This window comes from Aquarana catesbeiana, linkage group LG09 (assembly GCF_042186555.1).
Source record: "Aquarana catesbeiana isolate 2022-GZ linkage group LG09, ASM4218655v1, whole genome shotgun sequence".
NCBI lineage: Eukaryota > Metazoa > Chordata > Amphibia > Anura > Ranidae > Aquarana > Aquarana catesbeiana.
Window position 1 is genome coordinate 315,102,185 of NC_133332.1, and position 16,203 is coordinate 315,118,387.

The following is a 16,203-nucleotide window of genomic DNA, read 5'->3' on the forward strand; positions in this document are numbered from 1 at the left end:
GCACCCTTATCACATCAAAGTCCCCCCTTCTGTAGAAGTCCCCTATCACACCAGAAGTCCCCCCTTCACATCAGAAGTGAGTTATTACACCAAAAATCCCCCCTTTAGATCAGAAGCCACTCATAATACCAGACGTTCTTCCTTCATAAGAAGTCCCTTATCATAACAGAAGTCCCTCATAACACCAGAGGTCCCCCCATTCATATCAGAAGTCCCCCTTCACATCAGAAGTCCCTAATGACACCAGAAGTCCCTAATGACACCAGAAGTCCCTAATGACACCAGAAGTGCCCCCTTCACATCCAAAGTCCACCTTCATATCAGAAATTTCTCATTACACCAGAAGTCCCTCATTACATCAGAAGTCCCTCATAACACCAGAAGTTCTCCTTCATAAGAATTCCCTTATCACAACAGAAGTCCCCCTTCACATCAGAAGTTCCTCATAACACCAGAAGTCCCCCGTAATATACAAAGTCCTTAAAGCAGAGTTTCACCCAACTTTAGTACTTGGTCTTTAAATAAATAAAATAAATAAATAAAAGACCACCCCTTGTTTTTTTGGATATACAATTTTTTTTTCTTACCTTAGTAGTAAAAAGGTGAACTTCTGTCCCAGCCTCGCCATTGCGAGGTATGTTATTTCCTCTTCTGGCTCTGCCCCTCCTCCTTCACACCCCCCCCCCCCTCTGCCTTCTGGGACCTGTGTGTCCCAGGAGACGACGGGGCCATTCTGAAAGCGCCAGGCAACTCGCGCATGCTCGTTTGGAAGGCTGCACTGCTGGTTTCCCTTAGTTACAATAGCGGCACCTGCACCCGATCCAATGGACGGATAGGCCTCGGGGGAGGGGGGGGGGTCGACATGGTGGGCTCCATGGACAGATAAGTGTCCCTATTAAAAGTCAGCACCAGAAGTCCCTTCTTCATATCAGAAGTCCCTCATAACATGAGAAGGCCTCCCCTTCACATCTGCATTCCCCCTTCATCTTAGAAGTCCCTCATCACACCAGAAGTCCCCCCTTCACTTTAGAAGTCAATTACACCAGAAGTCCCAATTTCACATCAGAAGTCACTCATAAAACCAGAAGTCCTCCCTTCATAAGAAATCCCTCATAACACCAGAAGTCATCCCTTCATAAGAAGTCCCTCATAACATCAGAAGTCCTCCCTTCATAAGAAGTCCCTAATGACACCAGAAGTCCCCCTCTTCACATCCAAAGTCCCCCTTCACATCCAAAGTCCCCCTTCATATCATAAATTGCTCATAACATCAGAAGTCCCCCATCATACCTGAAATCCCCCCTCACATCAGAAGTCCCTCAGAACACCAGAAGTCCCTCCGTAATATACAAAGTCCTTAATAACACCAGAAGTCCCTCATAACACCAGAAGCCCCTTCACATCCGCATTCCCCCTTCATCTTAGAAGTCCCTCATCACACAAGAAGTCCCCACTTTACATCAGAAATCCCTCATAACATCCAAAGTCCACCTTCACATCAGAAGTCCCTCAGAACACCAGAAGTACCCTATCAAATCCAAAGTCCCCCCTTCACATCAGATGTCCCTTAGAACAGCAGAAGTCCCTCATAACACCACAAGTCCCCCTGTCACATCAGAATCCCCCCCTTCACTAAGGAATGGCTAGGCTTATCCAGCACCGCAGGATCCCAGTCCCCGTGTAGTAGTCATAGCCTGCAGTGTGTAACCCCCTGGTATACAACCTGTAACTCTAAGTTGAGGACCTGTAGGGGCTCCTAAAGCATCATTTATGGAAGATGTTGGGTTACTGATGTTTGGCGCATGCAATTTTAGGCCTTGGCATGTTGGGTGTCCTCAGCACAACCTCACCTTGTATATTTTATCAAAAATGGGTAATATATTGCGCTAGTCTTCTCTGCCAGAAAGTTAGTGTTTTTGAGTTTCATGAGCCATTGCACTAATATCGTGAGACATATAAAAATTAGAACTATCACCATTTTATTTTCTAGGGTATCTGCTTTCAGAAAATAAAGAATGTTCGGGGGGGTTTTAAGTCATCTTCGGGCCTAAAATTATTTTTCTTTAAATGGGTGTAACAAACACAAAAAAGTGGCTTCAGCAGTGAAAGAGTTAAAGCATCTCACAGTCTTCTGTCCTATACTGAATGTGGCCCTTTGAGCTTTCAGGGGCCACAGTTGAGGCCCCCTATACCACATTAGTTGACCACCACTATTGTAACCCAATAGACATGCAATAGGCCCTCTTCTACACAGTGAATGGGTCTTCTACATCATGGATACTGGAAATAGACATTTCTTCGGGGCGGTGAAGGATATTAAGCGATGATACATTCTTCTGTCCTCGTTTTCCACTCTGTCAGCCTATCTGTCCCTCAGCAAAGGGCTTTACACTCCCGTCTTGTACAGATTACCCTAATAATCCGCTAATCATGACATGTGGCAGATGAATCCGGGTTTAAACTGATCTGTGAGCCGGAACAAACAATGGAAGTGAAGCACGCCAGGCGGAAAACACGCGGTCTGCGTTTACTGTATCAATCTCATTACGACATGTACATGGGATGGTGGGGGGGGGGTGGGGAGAGTTCGCTGACACCGGTGTTTGGAACATTTCCTTCAGATCCAGGCCGGCAATACAGAAACTCTACACAAACAAAAAAATTAATCCAACTTTAATGAAACTCTGAGTTATCCGGAGTAGAGTAATAACTGGGGTTCTAGAGATAATCAGTAGCTGGTCTTATACCTGGAGGGAACAAAAGCTCTGAGACGCTCATACAGAACTCTTATATTCCATATACTGTGATAGTGCAAGGCCCTGCCACTGTGAAAATGGTTGTAGAAAGGACAAAAAGGTTGTCCGGAGTATCGATTACGAGAGGAAAAAACTGTTTTAACTGCATTCCCTGGATTTTGGTTTTCCCCGACTGGGCTCAGGGGTTTGGAGCTTTGGCAGGGAAGAAATCTCCAACTCAGTGTCCAGGTCTTGCTGAAGACCAGCAGGGTGTGGGTTCAGGTGCACACAGCCCTTACAGATACAGACTAAACTTACCTCTTCTCGACAGCATCTTCTCCCCGGTTGGCGACTGGGGAGAAGATTCTGGGGAGTCTATTATTATAAGGGCTGTGTGCACCTGGACCTACACCCCGATGGTCTAAAGCAAGGCTAGGCAACCTCGGAACTCCAGCTGTGGTGAAACTACAAATCCCATAATGCCTCTAGGAGTCATGCCTGTGATTGTAAGGGTCTTGCAATGTCTCATGGGGCTTGTAGTTTCAAAACAGCTGGAGGGCAGAGGTTGCCTACCCCTGGTCTACAGGGAAACTAGGGCACTAGGTTGGAGATTATGTGGTGCTATGGCAAGTAAGAAATCTCCAACCCAGTGTCCAGGTCTCCCTGAAGACTGTCAAGGTCTGTGTCCAGGTGCACAGTCTTCAGGTCTTGCCTTCTGTAGATTTTGGTATTCCCAGATTGGGCTCCGGAGTTTGGAGATTTCAAAGTGCTTTGGGAGGGGAGAAATCTCCAACTTAGTGTCCAGGTCTCGCAAAATACCAGCAGGATGTGGGTGCAGGTGAACACAACCCTTACAGATACCGAATTAACTTGCCTCTTCTGACAAAATCTTTTCTCTGGTTGGCGACTGGGGAGAAGATGCCGGCGAGCCTATTATATAAGGGCTGTGTGCACCTGGACCCACACCCTGATGGTCTACAGGGAAACCTGGGCACTAGGTTGGAGATTATGTGGTGCTATGGCGAGGAAGAAATCTCCAACTCAGTGTCCAGGTCTCCCTGAAGACCATCAGGGTCTGGGTCCAGGTGCACAGTCTTCAGGTCTTGCCTTCTGTAGATTTTGGTATTCCCGGATTGAGCTCCAGAATTTGGAGATTTGAGAGTGCTTTGGCAGGGAAGAAATCTCCAACCTAGTGTCCAGGTCTCACTAAAGACCAGCAGGATGTGGGTCCAGGTGCACACAACCCTTACAGATACCGACTAAATGTACCTCTTCTCGCCAACATCCTCTCCCTGGTTGGCGACCGGGGAGAAGATGCTAGTGAGCCTATTATAATCAGGGAGACCTGGACACTGGGTTTGAGATTTCTATCCTGCCAAAGCACTTACAAATCTCCAAAAAAAAAAATGCAGTTTTAGGCCATGTCCAGGAGGGCGGCGGTCCCTGTACCCCTCTGCAAAGCAATCCACAGTGGATGACTTTTCAGATTGAGGTTGCCTCCTTGCTGCTTGTTTTATCCCTTAAAAGTCCCCATTACTGCGCCGCAACAGGGGGCGCGCCCCCACCGAACGCAACAGGGGGCATAACTTTTGCATTGCGGCTGAGGCATTTGTACAACCCTGTCTGGCTGCTACCAGGGAAGCTTGAAACTTCTGTCTTTGCACATGCGCGGACGATACCCTGCACGTGCCCAGACGATCGCCTGCACGTGCGCAGACGATCCCTTGCACGTGCGCAGACGATCCCCTGCACGTGCGCAGACGATCCCCTGCACGTGCGCAGACGATCCCCTGCACGTGCGCAGACGATCCCCTGCACGTGCAGAGACGATCCCCTGCACGTGCAGAGACGATCCCCTGCACGTGCAGAGACGATCCCCTGCACGTGCAGAGACGATCCCCTGCACGTGCGATGTGCCAACAGGATCTGGCAGGACCTGGAGGCCAGGCAGAGCCAATAGGAGCACCTTCACTTGCACCATAATGGTGGTGCCTAAGGTGGGGCGAATCCACCCAGGAGGCCTTCAAAACAGCTCCGATCCATAAATGACGTACAGGTGTGAGAGCGGAATTACTCAGAATAGTCGTTTCCTGAAATGACAGTATACCTTCTCATTCTCCTAACGCTCGTTTTTTGTTTTTTACTGGTTATTGTAAAATAAATTAATTTGTTGCGGAGGAGGCCGGATATGATATGAGCTCAGCAATACTGAAATCACCATCAGTGTCAGACTAGTCTATCCTTTATTATAAAGTGGACAGGGCAGTTAAAGAATGTTCCCCTCCAAGCTCCTCATATATTACGATTTGCCTCCCCCAACTTTTCCTTTTCATGTTGGTTTAGGAGTAAAAACACGCAGGAATGCAGAAAATTCTTCCTCGCTCCGCAGAACCCGAGCTGAATATTTCTTAGGCTAAACACAATGCAATGAGCTGTACCAGGCTGTACCAGCCCCTCCCCCCATATACAGACCCAGACCTCCCCCTATATACATCATACGGAAAGGCCCACCATGTACATGACAGCTGGGATCTCTGCACCTTCTGTTTAGCCTTTTCACAAAATATATTGCAAATTTTAGTTCATGTTTTACACTATGCAAAAAAAAAAAAAAAAAAGTTATAGCAAATGTGGCTAAAATATTATATCTTTAATATAAACATTATAGTAATATAAAATAGTTCTCCCTCTCTCTCTCTTTATATTATAGTCATATAATATAGTAACTAGATAACTAGAATATATAAATATAATATAGTCTTATTTTACACACACACACATATATATATATATATATATCTATATATAAACACACACACACACATACACATATATATATCTATATATAAACACACACACACACACACACACACATATATATATATATATATATATCTATATATAAACACACACACATACACATATATATATCTATATATAAACACACACACACACACACACACACATATATATATATATATATATCTATATATAAACACACACACACACACACATACACATATATATATCTATATATAAACACACACACACACACACACATACACTGTAATATAGTCATTGTATACCAATTATATTAATATAATATTTAGAGTAGCTAAAAATATATAATATAGTACAATGTAATAATATAGTAACTATAATAAACAACTATAACCCAAGTAGTAAGAATATAGAATTGGTCATTGCACTTTGCCCATTGGTACTGCACACTTTGTAATGTTCATATTCTAAGAGGTCGGCAACAACAGCCATCGGTGGAGGTTCCATAAAGCCGGATTGAACTCTGTTTCGATCAATCTAAATGCATTTCAGGTGCATCATTACCAAAAGCGGTGGCAAATGTAAAGTTAATCTTCTCCAGAAAGCAGCCACAGCCCGAGTAGAAAAGCCCTTTCCCCTAGGCTTTTGCATGTATCCGTGTCAGAACTCAGAGATCTGACAGACCTCCGCAGAGAGACCGCTGCTTCCACACAGAGAGCAAGGGTCCTTCTCTAAAAGCGTGCTGGCAGGGGACAAGCTTTTCTACGCAGGCTGTGGCTGCTTTCCAAAGTAAAGACTTTGCGCTCCTTTTGTTTTTATGCAGTTGGGCTTTGGAAGACGACTTTAAATGGCTGCCGTAGGTTATTGCACTTTACACACCCTCAATGCTTATTGCACTTACTCCAAGAATAAGAGTATACAGTGAGGGAATAAAAAGTATTCAACCCCCTGCTGATTTTGTACGTTCGCCCACTGACAAAGAAACGATCAGTCTATAATTTTAATGGTCGGTTTATTTTACCAGTGAGAGACAGAACAACAACAATAATATCCAGAAAACCCATTTCAAAAAAGTTATAAATTGATTTGCATTTTAATGAGTGAAATAAGTATTTGATCCCCTTCGCAAAACATGACTTAGTAGTTGGTAGAGAAACCCTTGTTGGCGATCACAGAGGTCAGACGTTTCTTGGAGTTGGCCACCAGGTTTGCACACATCTCAGGAGGGATTTTGTCCTCTTTGCAGATCCTCTCCAAGTCTTTATGGTTTCCAGGCTGACGTTTGGTAACTCGAACCTTCAGCTCCCTCCACATATCTTCTATGGGATTAAGGTCTGGAGACTGGCTATGCCACTCCAGGTCCTTAATGTTCTTCATCTTGAGCCACTCCTTTGTTGCCTTGGCTCGTGTGTTTTGGGTCATTATCATGCTGGAAGACCCATCCACAAACCATTTTCATTGCCCTGGCTGAGGGAAGGAGGTTCTCACCCAAGATTTGATGGTACATGGGGCCCCGTCCATCGCCCCTTTGATGCAGTGAAGTTGTCCCGTCTCCTTAGCAGAAAAACACCCCCAAAGCATAATGTTTCCACCTCCATGTATGATGGAGGGGATGATGTTCTTGGGGTCATAGGCAGCATTCCTCCTCCTCCAAACACGACGAGTTGAGTTGATGTCAAAGAGCTCGATTTTTGTCTCCTCTGACCTCAACACTCACCCAGTTCTCCTCTGAATCATTCAGATGTTCATTAGCAAACCTCAGACAGACCTGTACATGTGTTGTCTTGAGCAGGGGGACCTTGTGGGCACTGCAGGATTTCAGTCCTTCACGGCGTATTGTGTTACCGATTGTTTTCTTGGTGACTATGGTCCCAGCTGCCTTGAGATCATTGACAAGATTCTCCCGTGTATTTCTGGGCTGATTCCTCACTGTTCTCATGATCGTTGAACCTCCCCAAGGTGAGACCTTCCATGGAGCCCCAGACCGAGGGAGATGGACAGTTATTTTGTGTTTCTTCCATTTGGGAATAAATCGCACCAACTGTTGTCACCCTCTCACCAAACTGCTTGGCGATGGTCTTGTAGCCCATTCCAGCCTTGTGTAGGTCTACAATCTTGTCCCTGACATCCTTGGTCAGATCTTTGGTCTTGGCCATGGTGGAGAGATTGGAATCTGATTGATTGTTTCCGTGGACAGGTGTCTTTTATACAGGTAACAAGCTGAGATTAGGAGCACTCCCTTTAAGAGAGTGCTCCTAATCTCAGCTAGGTACTAGAATAGAAGACATCTGGGAGCCAGAAATCTTGCTGATTGATAGGGGATCAAATACTTATTTCACTCATTAAAAATGCAAATCAATTTATAACTTTTTTTGTGAAATGCGTTTTTTCTGGATATTTTTGTTGCTATTCTGTCTTTCACCGTTATAATAAACCGGCCATTAAAATTATAGACTGATCGTTTCTTTGTCAGTGGGGCGAACGTACAAAATCAGCAGCCGATCAAATACTTTTTTCCCCCCTCACTGTAAATCTTTGTATGATCTGTGCTAGTCGGAAAAACATCATTTAAATAGTTAAAATTAAAAAAAAAAGGGCAAAAAAAACACAGAGAGAGAACGCGTCAGCCCAAAAACGTTCTAGTTGGTGCCAGTCACCAAGATGAGGTCATTTCAGCTGCTTACAGAGCGCTCATTGACAGAAGAGGAGGGATGGGGCGTTGGAGGGTGATGGGATGTGTGACATACCGCTTTAGTATAATAGATCACCAAAAAAAAAAAAATAAATAAAAAAAAAATAAAACATTAGCAGTTTGTATACCCAAATATCTTATAGGAGGATCTTGTCCCTTCCTTGTGCAATATAGGTGGATGTAATAGTTGTAGTATATCTAAAGCCAAAAGCCAAATACTACAATAATACTACTAAACACTGCAATCAAAACTGATACACTACAATAAAAAAACACACTACAATTCCACTACTAAACACCGCAATAAACACCAATATAATTAAAACGCTACAATGATACTAGTAAACACCGAAATAAACATAATTACACCACACACTAAAAATACTACTAAAAACGCTACAATATATCAGTACGATGAGATACGATCAAACATCCACAAGGGCATCTTTACAATCTTTGTCTGAGTATGATGGAGGTGGTTTTATCATTGTATGTCCTGAAGAAGCCCGATATATTGGGTGAAACATGTTGGGAATTCTATCCTTTTATGCTGTATCCACAAAATCTTGTTCACAGCGCGGCTCACGCATGTGCAGCCGGGGCGCCCACAGTTACAACGCCGGCGTGGCGGAAAGGAGCGAGGCTTTGGGGCGCCCGCATCGCTTGACCGCGGGACAGGCGAGTGTCTGTTTATTAAAAGACAGCAGCTACACTTATTGTAGCTGTTGACTTTTAAATGGGTGGAACTCCGCTTTAAACTTCCCTCATTTACAGACAGAAGTTCATTCCTTTGATTGAAGGAACGTTACAATGTTTTGCGGAGGAATGTTGTGAAACTTGGCAGACTGCCTGTTTTTTGCTTTTTTTTTTTTGACAGCTGTCGGCTTAAGCAGAGAACTTCTGCATAGAATCGGGAAAATGCTTTGTTAACCGCTTCAGCCTCGGAAGATTTTACCCCCTCCCCTCTTCCTGACCAGAGCACTTTTTGCGATTCGGCACTGCGTCGCTTTAACTGACAATTTCGCGGTCGTGCGACGTCACACCCAAAAAAAGTGACGTCCTTTTTTTCCCCACAAATAAAGCTTTCTTTTGGTGGTATTTTATCACCTCTGCGGTTTTTATTTTTTGCGCTATAAACAAAAAAAGAGCGACAATTTTGGAAAAAAAAAAGCAATTTTCTTTTACTTTTGGCTATAATAAATATCCTCCAAAAATATATAAAAAAAATAATTTTTTTCCTCAGTTTAGGCCGATAATGTATTCTTCTACATATTTTTGGTAAAAAAAAAAAAAAAAATCGTAACAAGCATATATTGATTGGTTTGCGCAAAAGTTACAGTGTCTACAAACTAAGAGATAGTTTTATGGCATTTTTATTATTAATTTTTTTTTTATTAGTAATGGCGGCGATCTGCGATTTTTATCGTGACTGCGACATTATGGCGGACACATCGGACACTTTTGACACTATTTTGGGACCATTGTCATTTATACAGCGATCAGTGCTATAAAAATGCTCTGATTACTGTGTAAATGACACTGGCAGGGAAGGGGTTAAACACTAGGGGGCGATCAAGGGGTTAAGTGTGTCCTAGGGAGTGATTCTAACTATGATTGGGGAGGATGGGCTACCACTGACATGACAGCGATCACTGCTCCCGATGACAGGGAGCAGTAGATCTCTGTCATGTTGCTAGGAAGAACGGGGAAATGCCTTGTTTACATAGGCATCTCCCCGTTCTGCGGCTCCATGACGCGATCGCCGAGACACCGGCGGACATCGAGTCCGCGGTGCACGCGCGTGCGCCCGCTAGCCCCGCCAAGTAAAGGGGACATACAGGTACGCCCATTTGCCCACCGCACTGTGCCGGTGTATATCGGTGTGCAGAAGTCGGCAAGGGGTTAAGATCGCGATTGGGAAAGAATCGCGACCTCGATACTTAACGATTGATTGGATCGTGCTGCTCTAGTGCCTAGCCAGTGTTTTGGTGTACTATGGGAGGTGCTTTCACTTGGGGGAAGGCATGGATCCATGTCCCTGCTCATCAGGAACACGGGATCCATGCCTTCCCTCATTGTCAGACCGCCGTTCTGCTTCTCTGCTGGATGATCGGCGGGGTGGCGGCAGACATGGAGTCCACGGTACCCGCAGATCAGGCCGGCGGAGGCGGCACACATACAGGCCCCAGACCTGGAAGTGTCAGATCATGTACTAGGTATGCAATCCGGCACAGCCACGCCACCTTGCCGCCGTATAATTCAGTTATATGGGCGGCAAGTGGATAATAAAGTAGATTGATTTAATGCTTTGCCTATATATTTTTTGTATTACATGTGTATGTAGATTTAGGACCTATCCCGGTTCGGTTGAGTCCACAACTAGTAATTCAATATTTTGTTTTTTCACGTCAGATCAACTAGGGACTCCCATACTATTTTTGTGAGTTTTTGGTGGGGACCTTGGTGGTTTTTGTTTATAGTGTTGGCATTTATGCAATTTTGGGGTTGGCTAGAGCCTACTAAGCCTCAGTCCTGAAATTTAAAATTGGATATTGGGATTATTGTAGTGATATACTAAAAAGGGGTTATTAAGAATATTAATAATATAAAGGTTAAATAAAAACTATAATTATTTATTTTTCTCAATATGGATTCCAAGTTTTGGGAGGAGATGGTGGGCAAATTAGAATCGCAGGATGACGTGGCACCTAGGGACATGGCACAGGAAATGGAACAGGTTAAGATTCTCTTTAAGTTGAAGGGCCTTTATGAAAGAAAGTCAAGGGTACGGTGGAATATCTCTTATTTTAAGAAATACCTAAAGGAACAAGTCTACCTGAGCGGAGATGGTGAGCAAATTAGAATTGCAGGATGACGTGGCACCTAGGGACATGGCACGGGAAATGGAACAGGTTAAGATTCTCTTTAAGTTGAAGGACCTTTATGAAAGAAAGTCAAGGGTACAGTGGAATATCTCTTATTTTAAGAAAAACCTAAAGGAACAAGTCTACCCGAGAGGTTTGAGAATCCAGATATTATCTAAGATTAAAAAAATAAGTGTGGAATTTAGAAAGAAGTGAGAGGACAATCTCCAACAGTGTTCTCGCAACATGGTGGTATTGTTGGAAGACTGCTATGAACAATAAATGATTGCGATTGAGAAGGATCTACAGGGGATACTGGGCTCTCTAGAACCTTTTAAACAGAATCTGGTGGTTATTGAAAAAGATATTTGTGTGTCAGTGGAGAAACTTAAAGAGATAGTAAGGTCCAAGAGTGGAAAGCTTGATAGGGACAGACAAGCTTCTCTTCTCTAAAATTCTCTTTAGGTTGAAGGACCTTTATGAAAGAAAGCCAAGGTTACTGTGGAATATCTCTTATTTTAAGAAATACCTGAAGGAACAAGTCTACCCGAGAGGTTTGAGAATCCAGATATTATCAAAGATTAAAGAAATAAGTGTGGAATTTAGAAAGAAGTGAGAGGACAATCTCCAACAGTGTTCTTGCAAACATGGTGGCATTGTTGGAAGACTGCTATGAACAAATGATTGCGATTGAGAAGGATCTACAGGGGATACTGGGCTCTCTAAAACCTTTCAAACAGAATCTGATGGTTATTGAAAAAGATATCTGTGCGTCAGTGGAGAAACTTAATAAAGAGATAGTAAGGTCCAAGAGTGGAAAGCTTGATAGGGACAGACAACACGGGAAATGCGTATAGATGCACCAGGAATCAATACCAACATAAGCCCCATAATCAGTCTAGAGGCCCAACAACATGTGATCAGAGTAGTCAATTGGAATGAGAAATGGGAAGTCAAGATAGAAGGCCTCCCTTCCCAAGGGGTGGAAGGGGTACTAGAGGTGGTGGCAGAGGTCGGGGTCTGGGAGATCCCTAAAAAAGGAAAAATGTGGTATTGGAAGATATAGATGGTATGCATCCCATAAAGGGGATGGGATTCGATGAAGACCGATTACCTCAATCCTCTAAGTTAAAAAACAGGGTGGGTCCACCAAAAGGCACAAGAGGAGGAGGAGGAGGAGGAGGAATGAATGAAGAATTCCAGGGACAGCTATTAGATCAGCCCTTGATCACCAGTCAACAGGTCATCAACACATTAGGGGGAGGGGTCCATAAACCACCATCACAAACGGGTCCTCAAACAACATTCACGCCCTTATCCAAGCAATATGGGTTGGACAAAGAAATGTATTTTTAGGCAGTTGACGTATCCATGTAAATTTACCCTTATAGATGTGAACTCTTGGCATTGGCACTGTGTCGGATGAAGAAATATGGAGTCTTGAGGAAGCGGCAGCAACAGCGAAACGCGTCACTCCATCTCTGGACTACTGCCACCATGGTTTTATATGCGTGTGTATAAGAGCTTAAGAGGGATTAATATCCCAAATTCAGATTCAGAATACCTTATTAATCCCAAAGGGAAATTATTATTATCCCAATTTTTTGTATATTTTACTTTTATATTGCTTTGTAATAAAATATAATGTTTTTACAATATACTGTATGTAGTTTGTCAATCATAAAAGTACAACAAAAAGTAGGGTGTTCAGGGATGACCCATCAGTACCATCCCTGAACACCCAATTTTTGTTGTACTTTAACTATTGACTTGTTAGGTTAATGACCCTTTAGTATTGGGTTGGTTTAACATATAGTAAAATATACGCTACTTCCTCTACACATATTCATAAACACTACAATAAAACACTAATACAATAAATGCTGCTAAACACTACAATAAACACTCAGTTAAAAATAAAAACACTACATAAAACAGCACAAAACTGCTAAATACTATAATAAACACCAATATAATTAAAACACTATAATAATACTACCAGCACACTACAATAGACACATTTCAATACAATATTACTAATAAACATGAATACAATACACACTAGAAAATAGTAATAAACATTACAATAACCAAAAAAATACTGCTAAAAACACAACAATAAAACCTGATACACTACTAAAAGCTACAATTAAACACCAAAACAATAAACACCACACTATTACTACTAGGCATTAAAATAAACACAAATACAATACATTCTACAGTAATGCCAACTCTACAATAACAAAAAATATATATAACACTACTAATCAACTACTAAGACAATAAACATGAATGTACTAAACATGACAACAATACTTCTAAACACGACAATAAACACACATTTCAATAATACTATTAAAACACTAAACGAATATAATGCACACCACACAAAACACCACTAAACATTACAACTACAATACCACTGCTGAACACTACAATAAAACATCAACACAATAAACACTACAATATTACTAAACTAAACACCATAATAAACTACTGAACACTATAATAAACTTGAATACAATAAACACTACACTATTACTACTAAACACTATAATAAAGACTAATACAATACACACTACAATATTACTACTAAACACCAATACAATACACACTACAATATTACTACAAAACACTATAATAAACACTAATACAATAATACTACTAAACATTAATACAATAAACACTACAACATTACTACTAAACACTAATACAATACACACTACAATATTACTACTAAACACTAATACAAAACACACTACAATATTACTACTAAACACTAATACAAAACACACTACAATATTACTACTAAACACTATAATAAACACTAATACAATACACACTACAATATCACTACCAAACACTACAACAATACCAATAAACACAAACATACACTACAATATACACTGGAATAATAATATTAAGCATTACAATACACACTATAATAATACTATTAAACACTACAGTAAACACCGATAAAACACTTCAGTACAATACACACTGCAATAATACAATACACAATAATACAATACACACTGCAATAAACACCAATACAATAAACACTACAATAATACTACTAAACGTTACAATAAAGACATACCTAATATAACATGATATGTACAATGAAAAGAAGAAGACTGACACCTATAAGGATACATTTTGATAATAAATGAAGCAACTTTCTGGTTATAGATTTTTGCAAGGATCTATAAAGTTACATTTTTTTCTTATAAGTCAGGAATGATCAGTATGTGATGTTGTAGAGAACTTTGTGCCCCCCCCCCCCTTCAGTCTGAGTTACCTGTGAGAAGAAGAAGGTGGAGTAGGATGGGGATACCCGGAGCGGTTGTCCTGCTCATGGTGTGATCACCTACATTGGGAAGGGTGAGCCGAGCTCTGAAGATTGGTGGGGCAGAGAGGAGAGCAAAGACCAGCCTCTTCCCTCTCACACCAGTCAGGCAAAAGGGATTGGATTTGTATCCAGACTGAGAGCCCGGCTCCACATCTAATCCGTTCCTGGTGCAAAACTCCCAGCTGGCTCCTGTCACTGCTGACTCATTGGATGCCTGTCAGTGCTGTCCATCAAAAAGAACAGCTACATAAATACAGCAAACACTTGATTGAGGATATAGGAATCATTTTTTTTTTTTTTTAAAAAGGCACAAAAAAAAATAATTTAAAAAAAATTTGTAATCATTTTAAAAGTTTTTTTTTTTTTTTTTTTTTTTTAAGTACCAATTGCTTAAAAAAAATAAAAAAACAAGAAAAAAAAGCACACAATTTTTTTTTTCATTACCTTTTTTAATTAAATTCTTTTTAAATATTTTTTTTTTAAGTAACAAAATTTGCTAAAAAAAAAGTAACTTCACAAGAAAGTTCTGAGTAATTTCCTAGCAAACAAAAAAGGTGATTCTTACATGTAGGAGAAGAGTACCAGAATAGGCCCGGTATGGAAGTGGTTAAAAAAAGGGACATTTTGGAATTAACTCTTTTTAATGAAATGTTTTAAAAAGAAATGTTGAAAAAATAACAAGGTAAAAGCACAATAAATAATAAAAAAAAATGTTTCTTTTAAATAAAAGACTTTTTAAATCAATGTTTTAATCAAATCATTTTCAAAGAGCTTTTGTTTTTAGGGTAAAAAAGTGTTAAAAAATAGCAAGAAAAAAAGCACAATAAAAAAGGCTATTTAAAAAAAAACAAAAAACTATTTTTAATCAACTGCAACGTCCGACATTTTATTCTCTAGGGGTCTCAGCAACATAATTTTTGTGGGTTCTGGGTAATTTTCTAGCAAAAAAAAAAAAAAGAAGATGATTCTTACATGTAGGATGTAGGAGAAGAGTACCAACCAGAATAGGCCCGGTATGAAAAAAAAAAAAAAAAAAAGGACATTTTTCAACTCTTTTTAATGGAACATTTTTTAAAAAAAAGTGTTAAAAAATAACAAGGTAAAAGCACAATAAAATAAAATAAAACATGTTTTTCTTTTAAAGCAAGGACTTTTTAAATCAAATTTTTAATGAAATCATTTTTAAAGAGCTTTGGTTTTTAGGGTAAAAAAGTGTTAAAAAATAGCAAGAAAGATAGAAATAGTAAAAAAAGGTTATTTAAAAAAAAAAAATTTTAATCAACTGCAACATTCGCCATTTTATTCTCAAGGGGTCTCAACATCATTTTTGGGGGTTCTGGGTAATTTTCTAGCAAAAAAAAAAAAAAGATGATTCTTACATGTAGGAGAAGAGTACCAGAATAGGCCATTTTTTTAAGTAACTCTTTTTAATGGAACCAGATAAAAGCACAATAAAATAAAATTTAAAAAAGTTTTTCTTTTAAAGAAAGGACTTTTTAATGAAATCATTTTAAATAGCTTTTGTTTTTAGGGTAAAAAAAAAAAAAAGGACATTTTTGAATTAACTCTTTTTCATGAAATTTTTTTTAAAAAAGGTGTTAAAAAATAACCAGATAAAAGCACAATAAATTAAAAAAAAATGTTTCTTTTAAAGAAAGAACTTTCTAAATCAACCTTTTAATGAAATCATTTTTAAATAGCTTTTGGTTTTAGGGTAAAAAAAAGTGTTAAAAAATAGCAAGAATAAAAAAACACAACAAAAAAGGTTGTTTTAAA

At 40.3% G+C, this 16,203-nt stretch overlaps 1 protein-coding gene across 1 annotated transcript in view; it reads right to left on the bottom strand.

The window, feature by feature from the left end:
* Window positions 1-16,203, bottom strand: part of LOC141109035 (protein crumbs homolog 2-like) — a 107,685-nt gene that overhangs the window by 33,717 nt on the left and 57,765 nt on the right. The window lies entirely within an intron of this gene.